Consider the following 21,647-nt stretch of genomic DNA (forward strand, 5'->3'; position numbering starts at 1 on the left):
CCTGGAGCTCCACCTGGGGCCTGGCTGAGGATCTCTGTATCCACTTCCATCAGTTATTGGATGAGAGTTCCAGCACGACAGTTAGGGTGTTTGCCCATCTGATCACCAGACTAGGTCAAATCAGGCTTTCTCTCGACCATTGCCAGCAGTCTACAGAGGATGTATCATTGTGGATTTCTGGGGACCTCTCCAGCACTCTGCCTATTCCTGTTCTCATGTGGTCATCATTTATCATGATCTGTTATTCCTTGTTCTCCCTTTCTCTTCTTGATCCAGCTGGGATGTCCTGCTCCCCTAAGCTCTCCTTCCCTCGAAACTTGCCCTTCATTATTCCCACTGTATCCAGGTTGTTCATGTAGATCTCATCTATTTCTCTGTCACTGGGCGATCTCTGTGTCTTTCTTAGGGTCCTATTTTTTAGGTAGCTTCCCTGGAGTTGTGAGCAGCAGGCTAGTCACCTTTGTTTTACATCTAGTATCCTACTATGAGTGACTCCAATAATTAAATGAGTATGTGTATGCATATAGATATGCTTGTCAGTCACATATATATGTATATATGTACACACACACACACACACATACACATACACACACACACACACACACACACACACACACACGGAGCCAAACATGAAAAGTGGAAGAAAAAGATAAATCATCTTCTTTAAATAACAAATTATAGGAACAGGAGAGATAGCTCAGTGGATAAAGTGCTCTCTATGCCAGCAGGAGGAACTCAGCTCCCAGCATCCCTGTAATTAGTCCAGCATATGTTACTCTCTTAAGATTCTAGCTCTATGTGGTCTTCATTTATCATGGTCTGCTATTCCTCATTCTCCCTCTCTGTTCTTGATCCAGCTGGGATCTCCTGCTCCCCTAAGCTTTCTTTCCCTCAAATCTTGCCCTTCATTACTCCCACTGTCATCCAGGTTGTTCATGTAGATCTCATCCATTTCTCTGTCATTGGGTGATCCTTGGAATAGGCAGAGTGCTCGAGAGGTCCCCAGAAATCCACAATGATACATCCTCTGTAGTCTGCTGGCAATGGTCAAGAGAAAGCCTGATCTGACCTAGTCTGGTGATCAGATGGGCAAACACCCTAACTGTCGTGCTTGGAACTCTCATCCAATAACTGATGGAAGTGGATGCAGAGATGCTCAACCAGGCCCCAGGTAGAGCTCCAGGTGTCCAACTGTCGAGAAAGAGGTGGGTCTGCAAGAGCATGAATTGTTGAATCCAAGATTGCAAAAAGCACAGGGACAAATAGCCAAAGGAATGGAAGCACATGAATTATGAACCAAAGGCTGTGGAGCCCCCAGCTGGTTCAGGCCCTCTGGATAAGTGAGACAATTGAATAGCTTGAACTGTTTGGGAGGCACCCAGGCAGTGGGACCCAGACCTGTCCTTAGTGCATGAGCTGGCTCTTTGCAGCCTGGTGCATATGTGGGGACACTTTGCTCAGCCTGGAAGGAGGGGACTGGACCTGCCTGGACTGACTCCACCAGGTTTAAATGAATCCCCAGAGGAGTCTTGGCCCTGGAGGAGATGGGAATGGAGGTGGAGGCGGCAAGGGGAAGGACAGGGGAACCCATGGCTGATGTATAAAATTGAAACACATAATAATAAAGAAAAAAAATTAAAAATTTTAAAAAACAATTCTAGCTCTAGGAAGTGGAGACAGGAGGATCTCTGTGCCTGCTAGGCAGCCAGTCTAGCCAGATGGATGAGTTCCAGATCCAAGGGGGAGACCCTACATCAGAAACACTGAAAAGGGCTCCAGGAGAAGGACAGTGGGGACTGGCCTCTGGCTTCCTTCTAAATTCACACACACACGTGAACACACACCCGGACATATACAGATACATCACACAAGAATGGATTAGACAGGTTACACTAGGAGAAAGAAAATGTATTGACATTGTTGGCTACTCAATTCCTTGTATCTCTTTAAGTAATTTGGTGCTAAATCAGCTGTGTGTGTGTGTGTGTGTGTGTGTGTGTGTGTGTGTGTACTTGTGTGTGTATGTGTGTACATGTCTATGGGTGTGGGTGAGTACATACAATATTTAACAAAGTAATTCTAAATACTATCAATAATAAACAGGTTTTAACAGTGCAACACTGCTTAAAAAATATTCTAGGCATCGGTTACAGAATTCAAACTTCTAGTCAGGTCTACATGTCTAATAGATCAAATATCTTTATTCAAAATATTAACTTCAATATGGTACTGAACATATAAAATTTGGTATGAACTTAATTTTGATCAGAGTAAGCAAAGGAAAATAGTGAAAACTAGACTCTTTCAATGAAATAACCAGCCTTCCACTTTGGTTTATAGAGCTGCCTGTAATAAAGTACGGAACGAAGACATCATGACCATTGGGTCAAGGGTGCTTGTGTAAGAGGATGAAGGATGTGTGGCGCCCAATAAAGAGTGTGAAGAAGTCTTAAAGAAACTGACTGGATCTATGAAACTGACAAGGAATGGTCCTAACACTTCACTCAGTAGACTTCCGGGGCCTGTGGAGTAGTTTGTGTCGACTCTGGTCCTACTGGAACTCTTGGGAGTTGCCATAGTTTTCAAAAGCTAGGTAAGTCATGAACTCTAGCCTATCCCAAGTACTAGTCCATGTTAATGTAGGAAATCTTTATATCTTTTTTTTCCCTCTAGCATAGTAAACTTTCCTGAGTGCAGGGCACAGCCTCAGAGGAAAGCCTGAGGCATCTCTGAAAACTGGGTTCTGACCCACAGGCTATAATTAATTGCTCATGTCTTACATACACTAGTTAAGAAGCAAGAATACAAGGAATTCTGAGAAAATCCCAGGATGCTACAAATTCTACCTGCTCACCAATATGGATATGTCCCATGAAATTTTTCAGTGTACAATCTAACTGTTCCATATTTTAGAAAAAAAAAAAACAACCTACATCATAGGTACCTTTAAACAAACGGCTGAACAATCCAGAAACCTCAACTTAGTTGTTTCAATTAATCTAGTTACATCCTTTCTCTGCTGATTTTGATCAATCATGGTGTAGTTTATAGACACTTAAGCACATACACATATATACACATGATAATGAACCTATCATTAATTTTAACAATGCATGATCATGGTTTAAGAATTTGTTTTTAATAAACCATTATTTAAAAAACATGAAATTTTTCACTTTAACTCTATAAAGTAAAAATTTTGTGGATTTCTCTCCTCTTTCCCACTACAAAGAAATGCTAACTACTGTAGTTATCACTGGCGGACATCATATTTTCTAATACTTTTCTTGGCTGTACCTATGTATGCCACAAGCTTTACAGGATACCTGAATAAATGATGCCTTAATGGTTCCATCACTTCTGGACATTCAATTAAAATTTTGTATAATCTACAGCCTCAGTCTATTCAATGCTCTCTTGCATTCCAGACTACAGAACATCAGCACATTCCTTTACAAACTGTGAGGGTCCTTTTCTTTAACTTCCTAAACCTTAAGGGTCATATATAATATTTAAAAATAAGATCCTGAAATAATTTACTCAGCAAACAAAGGCCCAGATTAAGAGTGGTTAGGAGATGATTGGCTCCACTGTAAATCCCCCCAGAATTTTTAGCTTAAAGCAGGTACTTTTTCTCACATATTCCCAACACTGGCCTGTGTGTCACCTAAGCAGATTAATATGCTCCATAAAGAACAACCATGTGATCTTTTTGTTCTCTATTTCTTCTTTCCGACACAAAACAGTATACCAATGCCAAATTAATGTACAATGTTTTAAGTTGAGGTGCAAGCTTATCCAATTTAACACCAGGAATTAAGTAGAACTGAATCTTTTCTTTTCTAACCTGTAATTGAATTAAAATTGAAATCTGATCCTGGGGGCTCTTCTCTTCTACGTGGACCATCTCTACTGACTGATTTACTTTCACATCCAGACAAGAAAGATATCCATAGTACATGGCCCTCAAAATGTCACCCACACAAAAACTATTTTAGATGCAAACTCTTGCTGTAGTTAAAATGACTCAGAGTTCTAACTGATGTTAAGGGTCAAACTAACTAAAGATTTCTTTGGAATGGGAAAATTAAGGAAAAATAATAAACTAACACATAATAAACTGCAAAGAACTAGAAATGAACCATTGACACCAAACAATCATCCTGGCTTATTATGATATTATGCTTTTAGACTCACACTGACAACAGTTACAGTAATCTAAATGGTGGCTATGTTCACGTCCCAATTTCCAGGATCCATAAAGGTACCTTGTATAGCAAATATATATGAAGAGTTTAAAAACCTTTTTCTGTATTCCTGAGGCGAGATCTGCTTGCAATCACACTATCCTTAGACTACAGAAATGGAGTTTAGAGATACAGACAGACAGACATGGATGCAGAGCAGAAACTGAAGCGACCACAGGACAGAACATCAAGTAACAACAATGACCACCGGAAGCTTGAGGAGGCATGGAGCCGAGTCCTCTACACCTCTTTGGGGAGTGCTGTCCTGTGTGTTGGCATCCATTAGTGTTGAGAGTGGGTCTGCACTGCTCTCAGCATGAGGCTTATACTAATGTTTTAAAATTTCATGGGAAATTCCCATAATGTCATGGTAAAATGTTTCTAAAAGGTATAAACACAGGGATTGCACTGCAACATTGTCTCCTCCACGGATAGTTACACAATCACACAAAGATGTTTGAAAATACTTCTTAAGGACAGTCATCCTAAAAGGGCAAATTGTTTCATTCATTAAGAAAAGCACTAATCCAATAATATTAAAGTAATGCAGCAGATCTATATGACTTATGAGTGAAACAAATGGTAAAAGTAATTTATAAAACTTAAAGTGTGTTTCTATTTTACTTTTTAAATCTATCTTTATTTTCGATGCACGAGTGTCTTGCCTGCATGTATATGTACCCAACATATGCATGCAGTGTCATTGGAGGCCAGAGAGAGTAGAGGATCCCCTGGAACTGCAGTTACAGACAGTCATGAGCCACCATGTGGGTGTGGAAACCAAACCCAGGTCATCTGCAAGAGCAGAAGGTTCTCTTAACTGCTGAGCCATCTCTCCAGTGAGCTTCTATGTGTTTCAAAGTATGAGTTGCACAGGTGTGCCGGTATGGTGTTTGGCTGAGTGAACAATACAACAAAGTGTGGAAATACAGAAACAGTCTGGGAATTATAACTGCTGGTCATCATGCCTCCATATCTTATCCTTTGATCCTCTTTAATGCTAGATCTGACAGAACACAATTACTTTCCACCATCACCTTCAAGTCTCATGGATAATAAGGCAGAAGAGGATATTGATGACCTCAATTTGCATAGCTTGCTGTTTATAGAAGTCTGTCCTTTGAATGCATTCAAATTCCAGAGATAATTGTTTGCAAATATTTTTTGTTTTTGTTTTTCCTTTAAATTCCCTCCATTCTCCTGAAACAATCAAACAAATAAAAAACAAAAAGACAAAAAACTCTTACTACCCCTCAGAAGGAATGGTCCACATTCCCTCAGTACCTGAATGGAAGTAACGATCGAAATCTCCCTTGACAGGTAGGTAATCATTCTCCCATTAGTCACCACTATACAAGTTAAGTAAGTTTATATGTACTACCTGACATGGTGGCTCATGCCTGTTATTCTTGTCTTAGGAGGCTGACAAAGTTGGATCTCAAGTTTGAGGCCAGCCTGGAGGATGTGTAAAATCCTATCTCCAAACCAAACAAAAAAATGTCTTCCGTATTAATTTATCTGTTGTGGGCCCATTTAAGAAAGCTTCTGAAGGGGACTAGGGAAGATTTTCCTTTAACCATACAGTGTGCATGTGCTTATATACACATAAAAATTACCTAGAGCAACACATAAAAAGCTATTAACTGCAAATAGTTTTGGGAAGTAGCTCTATATAACTTGTGGGGCTTTAAAAATGTTTATAAAGATTATATGATGATGTGTATTATTTTTCTATTATAAGCTTTATTACACAAAAGTGCTAAAATACAAAGCTTTAATATGCACATATAAATCTGTTCTTTATAAGATGGTTGTATCCAGTAGCTGGTTGTTCTATTTATATTAAAAGAGCCGAGCCCAGTGGCACAGGGCTGTGACGATTTTAGGAGTCATTAGAAATAAAATCCTTGCTCAGCCTTGATGCAGGGGGGAGGGGCTGGATCCTGCCTCAATTTGATATGCCAAAAGTTGACTCCCCAAGGGAGACCTTACCCTCTCTGAGGAGTGGATGTGGGGTGGGGTGGAGGGGAGGCTGGGGCGGGTAGCAGAAAGAGGGGAGGGAGGGGGAACTGTGGTTGGTATGGAAAATGAAAAAAAAAACTTTTAAATAAAAAGAAAGGAAGGAAGGAAGGAAGGAAGGAAGGAAGGAAAGGAAGGAAAGGAAGGAAGGAAGAAAGGAAGAAAGGAAGAAAGGAAGAAAAAGAAAAATCTTGCCTGTAATCCTACCACCCAAACCAGACAGTCTGGTTCAAGTGATGAAACCACAGAGAGCTGGATCTCCCCCTATCAATACTGAATTTCTGATGAGACAGAACCGGGGGCATGCATAAAATGCTTAGGACTCCTCAGAACAAGGCCAGGAAGTCATTTACACACTTTACTGCTCATGCCTAATGACAGTCTCAGAACAACCTATAAGAAAACTTGAACAGGACTTGAGAGATTTGGGATAGTCCATTCGCAATCAATCTACATGGACATCTTACATGGACTTCCTCTTGTGATAAACACAATAACCAAAAGCCATGAGTGGAGGAGAGGATTTGTTATATCTTAAAGCTTGCAGTCCATCATGAAAGAAGTCAGGGCAGGACTCAAGGTAGGCAGTCACCTGATGGCAGAGGCCATAGAGGAACCCTGCTTACTGGTTTGCTCCTCATAGCTGGTTTATCCTGCTTTGTTAGACAACCCAGGACCACCTGCCTAGGAGTAGCACTGCCTTCAGCTGCCTGTGTCTTTCCATATTAACCGTTAATGAAGAAAACACCCCCACAGACTTGCCTACAGGCCAACTCTGTAGAGGCATTTTCTAGGTTGAAGTTTCCTCTCCCCAGATGAACCTGGCTTGTGTCAAGCTGACCAAATAAACAAAAATGAACAAACAAAAACCCCAAACCAAACCAAACAACAAAAAAGTATCACACTAGCCCTTAGATTCTTTCTCAATTTCAAAGGGATTAAATTAATACTGGCCTTAAGAAAGGAATCCTTAAAAATCCTCGGATATTGCTAGCCAAAGTACATAGCCAGAGAATACTTTTCTGACTCCCCCATTAATATACTCATTTTTCACACATAAAATAAGAAAAAAAAAATCTGTATCATTATTTAATATTATTATTATTATTATTATAGTATCAATAAATACAAATCAGAAATAAGCTAGCATCTACTCTAAGTTTCTGGGAGGAACAGTACCATTTGAGCAGGATTAAAGGATCACAGCAAAGTGAGTCGGTCTGGCCAGAGACATGGGGCCACACAGTCTTTTGTGTCACCAAGATAAGCCGCTTCAGTCTACTGACGCCTCTAGCCACCGGACAGTGGGTCTCTCCTGTAAGCCATTGTTCCTTTTGGAATCCTGGGCGCTTAGTTCCATTTATGACATGTATCTCTGTCACTCAGCACTATGTCAGGTAAGGTCACAGGATTCTACAGTTTCTGCTCCCACCTCCTTTGAGTCCTAATGTTACTATCATGAGGGAACTAGACTGTCTCCATGCTGCTACCCCTGGGCACTGACTGGAAGTAATACTGTCGTCCGGATAGGTTCCTGTACATTGGATAGACAAGGCTGTGAAAAGTATACAAGAAACATGGCATTCATTATAAACTGTTCAGTGAAAATGAAGATATTAACCACTGTCAGCAAAACTCCAAGGAAGTATTAAAAAATACCACAGTGGTGTTATTAGCCATAGTACTTGAGTGAGAAGTGTAAGAAAATCCTATGTCCTCAAAGTAACTGAGTGTAGTCACACCATTATATAATAAATACAAAATACTTTGAGTTAATATTACATACACAGCTACTTTCTTCTCCTTTGGGTTTTTAAAAATCTACCTTGAAAATGGTTTTAATTAGTCAAATATGATCATAAAGTGAAATAAAAATAAGCCAAACTTGTATCTAAATGAAAAAAATATTTCTGTGTTGGCTTCTATTACTTTTCTGTTTCAGTTATACCTAAGTGAATTAATACGCTTGAATAACTATAAAGATTTTAAGCATATACCTAGAGAGGGCAACCACACAAACATACAGATGTAAATAACATTTTTCTGATTGGCACCAGACTGTATAAATGGTATTTATACAGTAACATTCCAGGTAGGTATCAGTGAACAGGCACTTCAACATGTAGATTTGGGGCAGTATTATTTAGTAGCTATGGGCCCTATTCTGCAGACACAAAACTAAAGGACTTCCATATCTTGTTCTAAGCCTTAATATGTTCCTGTAGGAAGAATGTCACTTTAGAACAAGGCTGTAAAAAGGTGAAAAGCTCCAAGCCCTCTGCTGTTATCCATTCAACTCCACTTGCTCCCTTTGGCTGTCATTATGTGTTCCAGAGCTGGACTGGGATGTCTGCCCTCTAGTAGTCCACTGATGTGCTTTGCCATGGACTTAAACAAACATTTTATAATTTCCAAAACAGACATAAGGCAGGAAACCTAGAGTCCTTTTTAGATGAGGTAGGACTGTGTAACATTTAGTCAGGGCAGTGACAGAAACCTGTTGAAGGGAGTGACTGAGAGTTTGTGGGAACCTAAGAAAGTGATTGGTTTCCCTTTTTCCTCTACAGACGTTCTTCAGTGTACAGTGACCCTCATCTCATAGACCTACTGGGAATTGAAAAGTGCCACGTTGGGAAACATTGCCTGCCAACCCGAGTAGCATCACTGCTTAGCAACATGGCACAAGATAGAGGAGATTGTTCATTCTCATGACAGGGCATGTAATGGGGAGTCATGTGATTCACCAGCACCATCCAGCATTCAGGCCACAAGTCCAGAAAGAGCTTGGAGTTCAAAATTCACTTTCTAGTGAGTATGCTCTAATTTTAAAATATCAAACCAAAAACAAACCAAAACCAAAACCAAACCTCACAATTTGAGCACAGTTTCTACATTCCTAGGTCAATCAAACTGTGTCAGTCCTGGTAAAAATTCACCCTCTGGTACTTATCCCTACCATGTTTCCCTGTAGGCAGCATACAGTTCTCGATGACAAACTTTAAGTGTGGCCATGTGATTTTTGAGCCATGGAATATATCAGTGCCATAGAGGCCACAACCAAAAGCAAGCTCAAAATTGTGTAGGCATATTTGACTTTGCCCAGCCTCCTAAAATGACATCAGATCTCATTAGCATTCCTGGAAAAAAACATCCCTGAAAGTAAGCAATTAGCATAGTAATCATTGGAGGCCATGCTGGCCAAGAATCTCAAAGAGGCAAGAAAAAAGCAAATGTATGTTGTTGTGAGTACAAAGACATCGGCATGGGTGTACGGAAGAGGAGAAACCATCCGAGGTTGGGTACAGAAAACAGAGGCTGACTTGTGCGCTCAGCTGGCAAGGAGGCACTGTCAGAGAAGGTTAGGGAAATGGCAACTTATTTTAGAAAGCAGAAAATATCTGGTAAACCCCTTTTCCTGTAATGTCCAGGAAAGGTATTTGGGTCTCCAGGAAAGAAGTAAGGATAGGATCCTGGCAGCTTCAGATGTTGTCACTAACTAGATTAATCGGTGATTTTGAGAAGCTCAGTCACCTTACCATATTTAGCAGGCCTGCAAACAGAGATGTAAAAAGCAAAGTGGCATGCATTAAAGGACATCAGAGCTGTCAATCACAGTACCTGCAACTTTAAACAATGGGCAGAATCTTCCAAAGTCCTCAACAAATACACCTTAGACAAGACGGAATTATGTTGACACTGCACTCAAATCCCATTTATTCTTCATTATGATGTTTCATAGGAACACAGAGGAACATTTTTGAGGGATTACTGTCTACAAATGAACAACATCACCGCTCATCATATGTGCACTTTCATTTGCTTTTCTTCGATGGGACGTTGTTCTGTATCTCAGGCTGCTGGATCTCAACTCCATGTGTGGTGGAAGATGACCTTGAACTGCTGGTTCTCCTGCCTCTGCCTCCTGTTAGAATTACAGTCATGAGCTGCCATGCCTGTTCTGTTCTGTTTTGTTTTGTTTTTGTTTTGTTTTGTGTGTGTGTGCTGTAGAACGAACCCATGGCTTCATGCATGTTAGGAAGCCTTCTATCAACCATATTATAGCCCCAGCCTTGGGTTGTGTTTCAGTTTTCTGTATCCAAATTGTGTTAGAATCTTCCTCGTTTCCCTTGGATGAAGTTATTTTTTTTTTAATTTATTTATTTATTATGTATACAGTGTTCTGCCTGCATGTATGCCTGCAGGCCAGAAGAGGGCGACAGATCTTATTACAGATGGTTGTGAGCCACCATGTGGGTGCTGGGAATTGAACTCAGGGATGAAGTTATTTATAGTTTTTCTTTGTCAGATCAAATAGTCAGTTTTATAACTCTGGTGGTTTGAGGCTACTAATACATACACAATAGGAGTTACCGAACACAAAAGTCTGAAGCTCTGAGAACATGTGGAATGGCCCACATGACTAGTAAATGATGGACAGGATGGCAACTCACATAGTGGAGACAGCCCCAGGCTGGACAACTTGAGGATTTAAAACTCATTCAGTATGGTACTAAAATCCATGAAATTTCATCATCTTACTATAAATGGTACACAACTACCAGAATTTTACATTTTTTTTTTAAATTTTTGGAGCATGGATAAGGTAATTGGAACTGCAGAAAAATGAAATTACAAATAAAGGAAACTACAGCCTCTTCATGTCTGCTCATCTGAAACCTTGCATCAAGACTAAGTTAAGTCAAAAGCAAGGTTACCAAGCCAGGGAAAACATCAAAACGTGAGCCTCGTCTTAGCATCCTTTAAATTTTTCTTTAGCTAATGTGCATTTCATTACTAGATTAAATTGACAAAATAAAGTTTATCATTGTTAGTGTACAGCCTGATGTTTTGGTAGAACTATACATTGTGGAGTGGTTAAACCAAGTTATTTGACCTATCATTTTGCAAACAGCATTATGTTCTGAGAATATCTAAACAGTTTTTTTTTTTCAGTTAAAAAAGAAAATCTGTTGGAAGGAGATAAAGAAGTGGAGATCACAAGTGGCAGAAATATGTTTAAGGAATTGTTTAACATCCTCAGTCATCAGGGAAATGAAAATCAAAATGACTCTGAAATACCATCTTACACCTGTCAGAATGGCTAAGATCAAAAATACTAATGACAACTTATGTTGGAGAGGATGTGAAGCAATGGGAACACTCCTCCACTATTGGTGGGAATGCCAACTTATATAGACACTTTGGAAATCAGTGTGGTGGTTTCTCAGAAAATCAGGAATCAATCTACCTCAAAACCCAGCTATTATTAGCACCACGCTCTAACCAACTGAGATGACTGGCCAGACAGTAAAGGGAAAACCCATGTTTTCTTCCTAGGAATGCTTTTTGGAGTTTGGTAGAAACTAGGACCTCTATATACCTCAGCTGTGCTATCACTCTCCTGTTGTGGGAGAATCTTTTTGTACACAGTGATATGTGTCTCTGCCAAGATACCTTCTGAATTGTTTAATAAAGAGCTGAATGGGAAAGAAAAAGAAAAAGAAAAAAAAAAAAAGACCCAGCTATACCACTCTTGGGCATATACCCAAGGAATGCTTAATCACACCACAAGGACACATGCTCAACTATGTTCATAGCATCTTTATTTTTAATAGCCAGAATCTGGAAACAACCTAGATGCCCCTCAACTGAAAATTTGATAAAGAAAATGTGGCATATATGCACAATGGAGTATTACTTAGCAGTAAAAAGCAAGGATATCATAACATTTGCAGGCAAATGGATGGAACTAGAAAATATCATCCTGAGTGAAGTAACCCAGACTCAGAAGGACAAACATGGTATGTACTCAATCACTCACTCATAAGCAGATACTAGATGTAAGGCAAAGGATAACCAGACTATAACTCACAGCTCCAGAGAAGCTGGCTAACAAGGAGAACCCTAAGAAGGATGCATGGATTACCCTGGGAAGTGGAATAGATCTCCATGAGCAAACTGGGAATGGGGGGGGGGAATGGAGGGTAGGGGATGGGGGATGAGAATATAAGGGAATGAGATGGTTGAGCTGAAACAGGGACAGAGTGGGAGAGCAAGGAAAGAGATACCATGATACAGAGAGACATCATGGGAACAGGGAGAAACAAAGTGCTAGGGAAGTTCCCAGGAATCCACAAGGATGACCCCACCTTAGACTATTAGCAGTAGTGGAGAAGGTGCCTGAACTGGCCCTGGTAATCAGATCAGTAAATACTTTAACTTTCATCATAGAGCCTTCATCTAGTAACCGATGGAAGCAGATGCAGAGATTCACAGCCAAGCACCAGGCCAAGCTCCAGGAGTCCAGTCAAAGAAAGAGAAGAGGGATTCTATGAGCAAGGGGCATGAAGATCCATGATGGGAAAATGTACAGAGACAAGTAAACCAAACTAGTGGGAACTCATGAACTGTGGACCAATAGCTGTAGAGCCTCCATGGGACTAAACTAGGCCCTCTGCATAAGTGAAACAGTTGTGTAGCTTGATCTGCTTAAGTAGCCCCTGGCAATGGGATCAAGATCCATCCCTGGAACATGAGCAGGCTTTGTGGAGCCCAGTGCTTATGGTGGGGCACCTTACATAGCCTTGGTGCAGGGGGAGGGGCTAGGACCTGCCTCAACTAAATGTACCAGGCTCTGCTGACTCCCCATGGGAGGTCTTGCCTTGGAGGAGCAAGTTGGGGGGGGGGGGTGGGAGGAGGAAGGAGAGAGAGACCTGTGGTTGGTATGTAAAATGAACAGAAAATTTCTTAATAAGAAAAAAAAAGAAAGAAAGAAGTGGAGATCAGTATGTCACCCCTTTAGATGTGAGAAACTCAAACATGACTATGTATTAAACCTCTGTAGAGTGGCACACAAACAGAACTGATGGTAGGCATCACAGTTACTCTTCACTGTCCATTTGACTGGACTCAGAATCACCGTGAAAACACACTTCTGGGTGTGTCTGCCAGGGCGTTTCCAGAATGGTGAACTGAGGACTTAGGATTGAAGATGGACATCCCCATCACACAGGCTGCGGTCTAGGAATGAAACAAAATGAGACACAGAACTGAGCACCAGCATTTGTCCGTTGTCCCCTGACCAGGGGCACATTGTGACTCATTCCTGCTGCCACACCTCCCCAAAACTGACCTCTCAAAACTTCAAGACAGAATAAACCCTGTCTTCCTTATGTTGCTTCTGTGAGATTCTTTTGTCACAACAATGTAAACAGTAAACTGTACAGTACAAATGTTTGCACTAGCTAGATCTGCACCCACGTGATTTAAAAAAATGCTCTGAAGAGGGTTGTGCTACTAAATGTGGTGCCAACCTGATGGGGAAGCAACAAGTACCAGAAACAGAAAAAGTCAAAGGACTGGCGTGCCTCTAAGAGGCAGTAATTTGGAATGTGATTTTCAGAATTAGAACACAATGCACACATCACAGTAAATAATAACATGTCACCATTTAGGCAGGTGGCAGTTATACTTGGGTCTTAATTTCCTCATCCATAGAACGACAGGCTGAGAGGTCACGTTTTTCTGAGGTTCTTTGGTGCTCCCTTTGCATCAGTCTATTCACACTGTACCATTCTTCTTCCGAAGGCTTCCTTAGTGGGAAATATAAACAGAGTCACGGAAAGAATCCCATGATCCAAGCAGACACAGTCTGTCCTCGGCCATGAAGCCCATGTGCTCCTGAGGCTAAGCCTTCCTTCTTGAAAGAGTACTTAGAGTCCTGTTCCAGTCTCAAATCACAATTTGGTCTCCGTAAAAAGCTGTCATAGGGGATCTGATACCCGAGGGAGTAGTTTTCATTAATCAAGGTCAAAATGGAGAAACGTATTTTCCATGCTATTTAAAAGGAAGTACTCCCATAAAACTGAAACAATTTGGCTCAATGCCGCAAAGCAGTCACACGAAGATATTTCTGAAGATAAAATGAAAACAGCACCATGAATCCTATGTCTATATATCCAGTATTTCAAAGCACTACAGTCTCCACACACAAACCAGGCATTTTTTATAGTTCTGTTTCTGAATAATTTATACACTGTCAGAAATATGTACTGCACAACTAACAAATGACAATCATATTAATCATACCCCTTAAGATTAACAAATTCGGGCTGGAGAGATGGCTCAGCCATTAAAGGCTAGGCTCACAACCAAAATATAAGATTAACAAATTCTTGTAAAATAGCATTTGAAAAATTGCTAAACACTTGAGAGGTTGTGAAACACAAACTTTATGGTACCACATTGGTGGAGACTAGTAATTGCTAACATTCATACAAAAGATGCATAAAACCGGTGAAAATAATAGGGATTATTTTTTTTTCACATTTTATGACATCCTCAAGATTTTAAGAGTTGTTACAATTGCCATCTCTAAGGAAGTATCACACCCATGTGCCACTAAATTCTGAGCTCTAATCCCTGACATTCAGAGTTTAAGGGCCACTAGAAACTGCATCAGGACGTTCTAAGAGAAGGAAGAGAGATTTGACCCTCATCCCCTCTGCCTCACTTTGTGATGCTCTGATATCATGGCACATAGGATGGATATCATCTGGTATCAATACCTGGACCTAGTGCTTATCCACTTCTATTAAGAAATGAGTCACTATTCTAAATCACCCAGTCTCAGGTAGGTTATAATGGCGATACAGTTATACTGAGCGGAGCACTGAACTACATGAACAGTGTTAACTCCCAGGATGTGTTACACTAGGGTGGGAATAGAAGAAGTAACAGGGAACCACAAAAATACCAGTAGACTGTTTCCTGAAAGAGAGAGAAAGCACGAAATCAAGACATATGGAATTCGAGAGAAATGAGAGTGAAAAGGAAAAATCCATTTGGAAATTATACTTTTTTTTTTTTAATTTTACTAGCAAAGACAAAATTGGGGTAGCCTACATCTAAAAAAATACCCCTTAAGGATAAGGCAAAAATGGCTGGGGATAGAGGCTATGACAAGCTGCTTAGACTCTCGTGCATTTGCTATCTAGGCGGTTGCTTACTGGTAGAGCTTTGGCATGTTTCACAGTTGTGCTATAGAAAAGACAAGGCACTGAGGATTTCTTGGGGGGGAAAAGCAGACAGAGGGCAGATCTGAGCACCATCGAAGAATTAGAACCATGCAAACCCTTGGGAAATTGATACTAAAGAACAGTGGGGCTAAGCAATGACAGACATTTGAAGTTAGGGCCTCAGTGAAATCTTTCATTAAGAGAAGGAGTGTAGAAGAAGACACATTTAACGTAGAATGAGTTCCAGGTGCAACTTTCACAAATACCACTGGCTTTAATAATTAGCATTTAAACAGAGACCTCATTAAGATCATCCCCCCAAACCCATGCTATGTGGCCCCAAATATTTCTAGCATTGATGTTAGAATTTCCAACAAAGCCCTGGTCTGTAGAATAATGATCTGCTAGACCTATCAACTTCCACATAATTTCTAAATTTATGCTTTTAGTAGAAATTACACTGTGGTTAATAAAAAAAAAAAAAGCAGAAGTTCCTTAAAATTAAAGATTCCACTGCAAATTCAAATGATGAAAACAATCACAATTTTTTATTAAATACTTCTGCCATATGAGGAAAATGCAAACTACATCCATAGTGTGTGTGCGTGTGTGTGTGTGTGTGTGTGTGTGTGTGTGTGTGTATGTAGCACTTGTCTAGCACGCACAAAACCCTACATTTGATCTCCTTCTTCTATACCATGTAAATTGGACACGACAGGACACACAAAAGTAATCTTAACACTTGGGAGTAGAAACATGAAAATCAGAAGTTCAAAACCATCCTTGAGTGTACAGGGAGTTCAAGGCCAGTCTTGACCACATATGACCTCTCTAAAAGAAAGATGGGAAGAAGGAAATATGGGAAGGAAGGAAAGGAGAGAGAGAGAGAGAGAGAGAGAGAGAGAGAGAGAGAGAGAGAGAGAAGCATATGGAGGGGGTTAGGAAGGGCAAGAACACAGTAGTAAATTAATGTGGCATGTTTTATTTCTTAAATTTTTAAAATACTATTATAATCCAAAGCTCTCTCAAGGAGAAAAAGAAAAGTGATTTCTTATGTTTTTGCTTTACAGAAATTAAAATTTCAGTTAGTAAGAGTTGTACCTAATTGTCCATAATTGTCTTAAAGTACGTTAATGGACTTGGATAAATTATCAAAACTCTATAACTGCTAAGTAGCCTTCATATGAGTAATACCTTACTATTAATATAATAAAAAAAATCAGGAGTTACTTGACACTTTTTTAAATAGGAAAGAAAGAAAATGATGTTACTATACTATAAAACAACTGAAACTGTGCTTTTTTTTTCCTAAACAGAAATCTAATTTAAAAACATTAGTTTATTCAAACTGCACATGTCCTCAATAAAAAAGAAATTTAAGTTTTTCATTCAATTACTGAAAGAGCATAGTAAAATGCTTTTAAAATGAAGCAAATTGTTTTTACCCAGAAGCATAATAAATCAGAACCAAACTGTCAGTCCTTAGCCACTGAGACCATCCATCTGCACAGTGCCTCTGCTGTCAGCTGGGGGTTGGAGGCTTAATCATTTCAGGAACAAGAAAGCCGTGAGTCATCGTTTGCCCAAGAGACACCCGGGTACACATATTCACACCATTGCCTTCATAAATTTCTTGACAATTTGCCTGAAGGTCAATCAGCAATGAAATAATAGAAATCATAGGTTTGGAACAGTATATGGGGAGAAGGATTTAATGAATATTTACCTTGCACTGTAATTTAATTTTATGTACATATACAGTAGGAAATATGATTCAGAATGCAAATTTAGTAAAGTATGTGATGATCGTAAGATGCATTTAATAAATGTGAGAATTAGAAAGAACCAAGGAAACCTCAGAACTCCTGACCTCAAGTTATATTTTGTATAGGGTTAAATTTCACTCCTTAGTATGTGTCAAATAAAGTATCATGTGTTAATCTACAAAGGCTACTCAAATGCCATTGCATCATGGATACTGTTTATTCAGACTATGGTGCAATTATGGCTGAATGTAAAAAAAGTCATGAATTTCCCTCTCTTACATCTGCCTCTTGAAATAGCTTCATTTGCTTTTATATTTACTCTGGGGTTTGGCCATGTGATTTCTTTTATTAGCTTACTCAAGCTGTGGTAACATAGTTCAACAGACTGTATGGCTTCAACAATGCAAACTGATTTTTCTCCCCAATCCAGTAGCTGGAGGCCTAGGTCAGGTTTTCAGTGTGGAAATGTTCTGGTGAGGGATGTCTCCCAGTGGGATCATCTATTTTTCATGGCTCAAGAAAGGACTAATGGAGATCAAGTCCTCAAGAGTCCTTATGAGAACACTAATGTCACCAGACCAGATTCTTCCTTCATGATTTGATAACGCTCCAATAGCTCCATCTTCAAATACTATCACTTGGGGCAATATAGATGGCAACACAAATTTAGAGAACATGAATATTCTATCTGTAACATTGTAGCCAATAAGTAAGTCAGTAGTAGACCTGAATCATATAGCCCTTTGAGAAGCATTTGTATGGTTGAGCCTATTTTCACTGACCAGGCATCAAAGGTATGTTCTGATCCTTGTCACCACCACCTCCAAGGAACCTCAGCTCATTTACTGGATTATGAAAGATATGAGGCCGGTTCCACAGTCACCCTTGATGACCTAGGCATGTTAAGGTACAGGCAAGCAATCCTGAGAAGATCAGCATTACCACCCTCAGAGAGAAGTATAACTTACTATTTCTTGGCCTTCCCAGCCCTCCCGAGTACTTGAGTCCCATCACATGCAAGTCTGATTTAGGATATCTGGAAACCGCATCATTCTCTGTCAGACATGACCCCTCTGTGGCCTGCTGAGTTCCACTCCAGAGCCTAACTAAATGGATTCCTCGCCTAAGTTCTGATGTTTTGGTAACAGGAACACAGGTTCGGGTTCCTGGGGTTATTTCTGCCATTATTCTCTTCTTTCTAGCCTTTGCACACAATGTCTCACTGTAGAGAACAATAACAAGACATGTGACTTTACCTTCCCTGAGCAGACCTATCAGTAGTGGAGATAATCTTGGTGCCCTGACACCAAGTATCAACACAGTTCAGAATAGCTGCTGGTCTCACTTGCTGGCTACACCCCTCAAATGTCAACACTTGTTCCTATATAATCTGAGCTCTTTGTGCAGGGTGATAGGAGTGATCGGTCACCTTGGAGAGTTCTATTACTGAAATTCTGCCATGGAAAAGAAGCCTTGATTCTATCATTTTATCCACAAGACTTATAAAATCAGCCCCCGCTATAAGGAGTTGGGTTGGTTGTGCTAAACTCATAGTCATGGAAGGAGCTGTGGCCCATATCTTTACTCCATGCACAGTTGCTTAGGAGAGGACAACAGATATGCAAAAAGGTGTTACAGGTCTCAAGAGCAGCTTATCTCTGCTTGAGCTGACTGAACCATCAAAAAGAGAAAATGGCTCCAGTGGCTTCTGTCTTAATTCTGTAATGTAAATATTATACTTCAGTGCACAGGAGAAAAGTTAGCTCAATAAACAAGGTGAGTGTTTCATGGTCTAAAAAAAATGACATGAGGACGTAATTTCCTCATCAAACTGGTTGAGGAAAGCTGGTCTATAATGATGCCTGTATAGAGTATAACTACACAGCTGAGCTGATCACGATTCCATTTTGGCTTAATCTGAAATGATGAAATGATTTACTATGATAACAAGATGAGAGAAAAAAATACCCAACAGGAACGTCTCCTAAGGTTCTTGCAAGAGAGGTGATGTTTGATACAGTGGCTCCCTCTTCTAGTTAGTTAGTAGTGGTGCCCAACAAAGATGACAACCAAGTCCAGTAGAGCTTAAAGTCACTTGGAGAGATTGGCACACAAAGTGCACATATAACTTTTTTTTTATAAAAGTTATCCAATATTCTATCAGGTGTATAAGAAATAAGCTTTGTGATTTTTCCATTATCTTTGTCCATTTCCTCTTGGCTTTTATGAGAAAGATATCTAATGTGTCTATGGCTTTTAGAATATACTAAGGACGAAAAAATGAATAAATTACATACTGATGCAAATTATTTTATTGCTAACAAACACTGAATTTACTGGGGCTTATAAGTGAAAGAATTTATATTCACTAGTCTTATGGTTTAGACCTTGAGTTCCCCAGTTTTTTATATATGGAAAGCTTAGTTTCTAGGTCAAGAGGCTAAGAATAGGTGGTGTAGATGTGGGAGACCCAGCCTTGTAGAACATTAAAATACTATGAACATCTTAAAGAAGACACTGGAACCCAGCCATTTCATTTCTCTCTCTCCCTCTCCCTCTAGCCCCCTTCCCTGACTATCCCTCCCCATTTCCTGCTTCCTTGAGACAACAGAGTTTTCTCCACAAGGTGTCCTGCCATAATTTTCTGCTTCAGATGAAGCCAAAGTCATAGTACCAAAGGGAGAAAAAAAAAAAAAAAAAAAAAAAAAAAAAAAAAAAAAACATGAACTGAAACTGGTAAAGCCATGAGTAAAGCAAAATCTCTCCTTTTCTGGATAGTTTATGTTAGTGACATAGCCTACAGTATGCATGGCCCTATAAATGATACACTGCATCAATGGCATAGTACTGAAGTGTGCTCAGTATGGTGGGATTCTCAGATCCAGTATTCATTCTGTATATACCAAGGACACGTGTTATAGTGTGCTTTTGAACTAGCCTCAAGAAATAACTAAATCTACTTGCCAATTAATGTCAGAGAGAACAGCTCGACACTCATTTTGCCAATACAAACTCATCTGTTTTGGCAAACATCCTTCCACACACAGAAGCAAAATGATAAAATTTCTGTCCAACACATGGGTTTCATTGTATGTGGGAATGTCAGTCAGCAAAGCCACTCAGATAGTCTCTCACACTGTTCCACATCCTGAATCTTCTAAGAGCCTTGTAAGTTTTAAGACAAGGGTGATAAAGAAGAGGAAATTTTGCCTGAAAAAATATCTCAAGTCAGATCAAGTCTCTTATGTTTTATGATATAGAGCTCCATGACTTCATTAAATCTTTGGTTCAAATGACTGAATCAATCCAAGGACAATTAGCTGAATTCACAGGCTGTTGCAAAGCATGAAAGCAGAATCATCTTTGTAGAGCTGGGATACATTTGTCCATCTAGGAAAAATACAAATATGATTCTTTGACTTTTATATAAGGATATCATTTTGTCAAACCCCACAATGAGAATTCAAATCAGCTGTATCCAATAGAAACACAGAAAACTGTGGTGCCAACCACTGTGAATTCATTCTGTCTAGGTTGAGTCAAAATCAGCTACCAGATCACGAAAGTTTATACATTTGCATTTGGCAGTAACTCCTCAGCTGTAAGCAAAATCAAAGCTGAACCGAGAAAACCAAATTAAATACTAATAGACATTTCTACTGCCCTGACACAGAACAGAAGCAGTGTTGTGAAACCATGATCTGCTGGAATCTGGAAGCTGTCGCTGAAGCTCATGTGCAAACAGCAGAAGGGAGTTAACTGCTCCATGCAAGGTGGAAGATTAGGAAGACTGCTACTGGTACTAGCCTGGTACCCACCTGGCCTTGTTTTCCACATCCTCAAGTCTTCCTAAAGGTCACAAGCACACGGGACAATTAAAACAAAACAAAACAAGACAAAACAAAAACAAACAAACAGTAGAGCCAAGAAAACGTGGGCAGGGCTGCACATGGAAACCAGAATTACGCCTGGATTTCCACAGCTCCAAACTAGTGCATGACCTAGTACATGTGACCTCTCTCTTAAGATAAAAGAGAAAAAAAAAAATAGAGCCCATGACTCAAAACTTTGAATATCCTACAAGCACTCATTACCCTCCAGATGTGTACATCTGTACCGAAGAGCTGCTTTCACAGTATAGAAGAACACAAACACTTCACACAGGGCTGGCTGGACAGAGGCACTGAGAAGGTCCACCTATTCATGCAGTGGATTATTTTTTTGTACAGGAATTACATGGATGAGCCCGAGTATCCTGAGTCAGTCGCAGAATCTAGCCAAAGCTGGGCTGAGTTACTCTCTCACCCACTTAGAATAGCTATTATGTAACAACTTAAAATTAGGGAGTAACAAGGAGTGGGGGACAACCAACTGGTGGTGTGAAAGGACCCCTCAATGACCCCTCCATGTGGAAGAACAGGACGGAAGGGCCTCCCCAAAGTAAAAGCAGATAGATAGGGGAATGAAATCAGCTCGATAAAGACACACCTGCCTGCCAGTGTTTACTGTCGCGTGTGTACAGTATTATTTAGTCAGGCCACAGAAAACAATGAAATCCTGCCTTTTGCATTAAACTACGTGACATAACCAAGAGA

At 40.0% G+C, this 21,647-nt stretch overlaps 1 protein-coding gene across 4 annotated transcripts in view; it reads right to left on the reverse strand.

The window, feature by feature from the left end:
• Positions 1-21,647, reverse strand: part of Slc16a7 (solute carrier family 16 member 7) — a 155,935-nt gene that overhangs the window by 70,622 nt on the left and 63,666 nt on the right. The window lies entirely within an intron of this gene.

The sequence above is a fragment of the Onychomys torridus genome, chromosome 20, assembly GCF_903995425.1.
Source record: "Onychomys torridus chromosome 20, mOncTor1.1, whole genome shotgun sequence".
NCBI classification, from domain to species: Eukaryota; Metazoa; Chordata; class Mammalia; order Rodentia; family Cricetidae; genus Onychomys; species Onychomys torridus.